The following is a 6,000-nucleotide window of genomic DNA, read 5'->3' as shown; positions in this document are numbered from 1 at the left end:
ACTTCGCAACCAATGTTGGCTTTCAACTCACAAGTAAGATCCTAAGTGATGGACAAGAAATCCCAATAAAGCAGTGGCAGTCTATTTTGTTGCTGCAATAAATAAGTTGAGCAGATACAAAAGATTACCGCCTCTAGTGCGGCACCGTATGCATCTGCTGAGAATTTGATGGTGCTGCAATAGCGATGGCTGTCGGCAGTGTGGAAGCAGATCTAGGGGGGTAGACGATGGCGCGGGGGGGGGATATCCCAGTGCGATGGACGAGACAGTCGTATGAGCGACGCCGACAAGGTGGATGATGGCGGGGAAGAAATGAGAGGACGAGATGCAAGGATCCTAGTCCGAAGCTGTGGATGAGAGAGGTTGATCTCTTGTAATGGACGACGGCGTCGGGGTATCAGCTCCGACATGGTGGAGGAGGACAGCGGTGGATGGGGTGGCGGACGGACGAGGCTAGGGTGGAAAGGGTGTTTGGGCGCCCACTGAATACGAATGGGGAAATGGAGGGAAAGAGGTAGGGGGAACCATGTCTTTGGGACGTGCTTGTCTCAATTGCGGGGAAGGTTACCAACTTATCCCCCATTCAAAATTTCAGACATCAGAGGAATATTGGGCTGCTGGGGATAGGACGGTAATCTCGCATACACCGAATATTTGCCGACGAAGATTTCTGCCGAGGATAGTTTGTTTTGGCACCCACCATGTATGAATCCAGGTGAGGGGTGATTTCGGCCGAGGAGACACTATGTTTTGGCACCCAACATGTATGAATCCGGGTGAGAGGCGGTTATGTCAAGTTTGAGTGAAATTACAAACCTGCCCCTATCAAGACCTATTGAAATCAAGCCGACATGTATTGCATGTCAGGGACAGGCAGTAATTTCCATATCCCATATTTTGGTTTCTGGCGGTTATTGCGAGTTTGGCTGCTTCATTCAATGTTTTAACAAAAAGCATGCACATTTACCATGCCAACTCAATTCCAATCCATTTTATATTTTTTTTCCAGGCAAGATGCATTTTCGATTCGAATAAAATTCTATACACATCATTTTTTTATATATACTTTCAATAACACAACAAAGAGTTATGCTCCTTTATATATAATATGATTTACAAATACAATGATCTCAAAATCATAAGGTTGAATTCATAAAATTTAAACCAAATAATGTTCTACTCAAATGTATGGATCAATAATGTCTAGATATTAAATAACATAGATGCACGCAAATTCATCTCAGTATGCATGTTTGATAGATCAATTTTTGTTCGAGTATGAATTACATGTATCATCATCTCGAATTCAAATATTTGAACCCCTTTTATGTTGACATTTTCTATACACGCAACTAAATATTTGAATCACCTTTCATGCCCATATATCTCGCGTGTTCCTTCATGTTGCTATCACTCTCTTTTCTCCAGCTCACCCGCACGCTCACTTCATGTTTCTCCTATTTTCGCAAACATGGTCTCTCGACGTCTCCCTTGAGAAGTGTCACACTTTGGCTATCATTATACATTACACAGTTTTCATTATCTCTCATGTCTACATCGTTCTCTGGTATCACTAGGTACCTAAGCTTTCTTTTTCACCGCCACACACACAAACTCTCACTCGTCTTTTACTTTGTCTTTCTCTCTAGGGTTCCCTCATGCACCCTATATCTTTCTAGATATAACTCCTACCACTAAAATTACTCTCTCCCATGCACACAAGGTTTGTTGGGGTCTCCTTTCTGTCTTCATCTCAGTTATAAAACTGGCATTATTCCTTCGTTTACCGGTCAGACAAACTCTCCCCCCTTTCTCTCTCTCTCTCTCTCTCACACACACACACATGCACACACACACATAAACACAACTCCTGCATCCACTCCCCCTCCCAACCATCGTCTCTCTCTCTCTCTCACACACACACAAAACTCTCGCCTTCGCACCCCCGACACATATTTCTCTCACAAACATTGATCGACTAGCCTCCAGATAGGTTTATACATCTGCACACTCTTGCTTCCACTATCTCATACATGTCTCTCTCGCACTCCTTGTATCTATGTAGATTTTTCGTACCATCTTCAGACATGCCCTCTCGACCGTGCACACACACACTATTGCCTCATTTTATGGTGATACCTCTCACACACACATTCTTTGTTTCTTTGTCACACACACACTTCGTCCTCCTCCTCTCTCCCTCTCACACACACACACACCACACACACATGGGATTTTTGCAGTAATATACCACTTCTCGAATCTTGAAACCAACCACATTCCTCCCTTATCTCATCAAAACCGCCAAAGGAATATATTTTGAGTGAAACATAACATTTTTTTAGTGATATACGTATTTCAAAACTAGAGTCTTTTCTACCAAACCATTGAATATGTATTAATCTACTTTGAACGTGTGGCAACTCATTGGCACATTGCTAGTTATTACTGTTATTTATTTTTTTTGACACCAAAAAAATGGTGGAGTACATATACAAAGAGAAGAGGCGCACACACGTAGTCAGTTTCTCGCTGTCTCGCACACACGAGAGTTACATAAAAGCATCATAAACAAATAAACCCTAAAACCCTAGGTGCATGATTGCTGCATGCGCCGGCACCGAGTACGTGGTGGAGCGCACCTTTGTAGGAATAGTCAGCTCGGGTGATAACTTGATCCGTAGGAGTTGATGGTCGGGAACACACGTGAACGGCTTGGAGGCGGTGGCTCGCCAGTCGCCACTGATCGAGTAGCCACGTTTAAAATATCATTTTTAGCGGGGTAAGAGTTCCGATTTTCAATGGCGCCTTATACTAGTTTTTAGAACGATTGGTATGGAGCGAAAATGGAATTCATAACTACTACCTCCGTCCTGGTTTACTAGTCCCCATCGTATTTTGGGTCAAAGTTTGTCCACGAATTTTACTAGTAAAATGTGAATGGAAAATGAGATTTTGTTATACCCAAACAAAAAAGGACCAGAGGGAGTGATTTCTCTAACACGGTCGCGACCCCTCATAGCGCAGGCATTGAACCGGCGTGCCGGCCAAGAGGGCCCCACTCGTTGCAGGCCAGGCTGAACACGTCTCCTCGCTGCATGCAACTGGTTCCAGACTACCCTGCCTGCCACCATTGAATCCGCACGTGTGCCGGCAACATGTCCTTCCTCGAGCCGGCCGGAATTTTAGAACACAACATCGGGTGGCTCCTCTAGTCTGCCTGCTATTTAAACGAAGCCAAACGCCTGGCAAGAACCGCACCACACCACCACTTCCCATATCCTCCTTGCACCATTTTCTCCACACTCTCCATGGCATCCGGTGAGCAGGAAGACGAGTTTGCCCGCATAAAAGCCGGCTGGGTGCCCCAACGATCCAGGCAACTCGCTGCCCCACCTACCTCCCCGCCCCAGGAGGTCAGTACCATGGGCAAGGCTGCAGGCTGGCAAGCGAAGGAGCAAGCCGCTGCTCCAAGCTGGCCTCTGGTGCATCAACTCGACGCTCCAAGCCTACTCGCAGAGGAGTGGCCAGTTGCTGCACGCCGGCACACTGGGGACCACGGCGTCCAGTGCACTGTGATTGGCCACACCATCCGACGCAAACATTGGCGGAACCGCGGCATGCTGGCGGAGGTGGCCAACTCGTCCGTGGTCACTGATGACACCGAGGAATAGTAGACCACGGGAGCAGCAACTGCTCCGAACCCACAAAGCTACGTCCACCGCGTCGCCGGCAGACACCCGATGTGTTGCCCAGTTTGGCTCAAAACATCATGGTCCCCAGCCATGGCCGACATTAGAAATTATAACTTCTTCCACAATGTTTAGTCAAGAGTGTCCAAAATATAATTAATTATGTATGGTCTCGACTTGTTGTGCTCGCACTTGTAGTAGGAACTAGAGATTTTTCTTTATTTATAACTCTCCTCACATTTTTTTTTGTCTTTGAAGTGAATCATGGTTGTGGACATTATCTATGAATGTACAGATATCTATGAATATGAGTTTGATGTGGAAGTTGAAATTGGAATGTTGGGCTTGTGTGTGAACTATACCATGTCCAATGCTTCGTATGTTATTGTTTGGAAAGTAATTGTTGTTATTACATGACCCGAAAAACATTTATTTTGTGCAACATCAGTAGATGCACAGACATCACAACAGGCATGCTAACTGGATAGACATTTGAACCTAGCTATTATGTAGGAAAATTTGTATTGACAACAGTTTTAGATAGAAGAAGACGCCTAGCCTGCTCTGCCTCTGCTAGCTTCTTTCTGGCTTCTTCCATCTCTTCTTTGGCTTGGGTGAAGAGAGCATATGATTGCTCTTTTCGCTTCTTCAGGAACTCAGCTACATTCTCAAGGGCTGTTGTACACTTTCTTTTAGCCTTTACTAGAGCCACGAGGACACGAAAAGTTGATGACTCCACTTGGCTTGTGTGTAATCCATCATCATCTAGGAATTTGCACCTCGTATCTAATCCAGCAATATTAGGGAATGGGCACCTTGTGTGTAATCCAGCCTCATTTTGGAAACATGATCTCGAGGTTGACCATACTTCCTTCTCGCAGGAACTGCATCCTGACATGGAGTTACTTCTTTTTTAGATCAATAGTCAGAGTTACCCAGATCCATTTAGTAGAAGCCAGATAAATAGGACTCGGAGAAGTTAATTCCAAAGGAGAAATATAAAAACAGACTCCAAGGTGAGAACACCCACTTCCTACATCAAGCTAAAAATGAAAGCAATAGGACGACTAAGACGCTTCTTATTACACATCGAAGAACACAAGGCTAAAGAGAAATAGAAACTACAACATATACACATCAAAGAAAACGAGGCTAAACGAAAGTAGTTGAAAGGGCGTTACTTACCAAAGCTCATTTTACAGGTTTGGTGCAGCTCCTATTTAACTTGCCACATTCCTTGAAGATGTCCACAATATCCCGTGTTTGGTCTTCATTGCTCCTCTGCATGTTCGCACTCGTAGTTTTAAAATATCAACATGGCAAGAAAAATATAGTAATACTCACGAATCTTGTGGGCAACATTAAAGCACTGAACTACCATGTTAGAGCATCTCCAACAGCAGTGCAACGCGTGGCGCGTCAAAAAAGTATTTACATGGCTGGAATAGCCAGTTTTGCGGGCCGCATAGTGCTGGCTCTAGTGCCGCTACAAAAAATTGCGCTCGTGCACTGCTCCAGTAGACACACTATATTTTTTCTCCTTTCCACTCTGACTCAGACACACATTCGACTTTGAGTCGATACTTGCATAGATAGATACATAGATAGTTCTCAACATAGATATAGCATAGATAGATAAAAAATAGATAGTTCAACTACTCCTCTTTGTCCGACTCTGCCTCAGTAATTTCCTCCTTTGACGTATCAATGTAGGTGTCAAGATATCAATCGTCGTCGGAGTCCCAGGGCGACGTTACTCCTAGTTTGATATTGAATTGAGCATCCGCCTTCCGCGTATACTTGTCCTCGTGATAGGAGGCTTGCTTCGCCCTCCTCTTCTCTCTCTCCGCCCTCCTTTGTCCGCAGAACTCATGCTCATTAATGATGTCATGCGGGAAGCATTGGCGTGCAGTGCCATGGCTTCCTCCTCCATCTCGGTGATGCCGAGTCGGTGCTCCCACCGCCGGTTGTCGCGATGATCCTCGTCGGTGATACGCCACAAGGAGGTGCGAGCTCATGCGCCCGCTCCAGCGTCGGCACATTGGGAACATTCATGTCCCTACAAGGCCGCTTGTGGTGCCAGCCGCCGCGTGTTACGCGCGGGTGGTCTCGTGGGCAGTGTCGAAAGTGCCGAGGCCGAGGCGCATCTCGTGGAAATGTATCTCGGCGGAACCTCGCGAGGGCACCTAGAGGGAGCAGCCTCGAGAGGATCAGCCTCAGGGCAATGCCAGTCTTCCTCCACTCCCTCTGCCACTAAGAAGGAACGAAGATACCAGGACGAGATGCTGGGGGCTTCCAGGAGCCTCGA

This window comes from Triticum aestivum, chromosome 4B (assembly GCF_018294505.1).
Source record: "Triticum aestivum cultivar Chinese Spring chromosome 4B, IWGSC CS RefSeq v2.1, whole genome shotgun sequence".
Taxonomy (NCBI): domain Eukaryota; kingdom Viridiplantae; phylum Streptophyta; class Magnoliopsida; order Poales; family Poaceae; genus Triticum; species Triticum aestivum.
Note: the sequence above shows the minus strand (reverse complement) of the source record.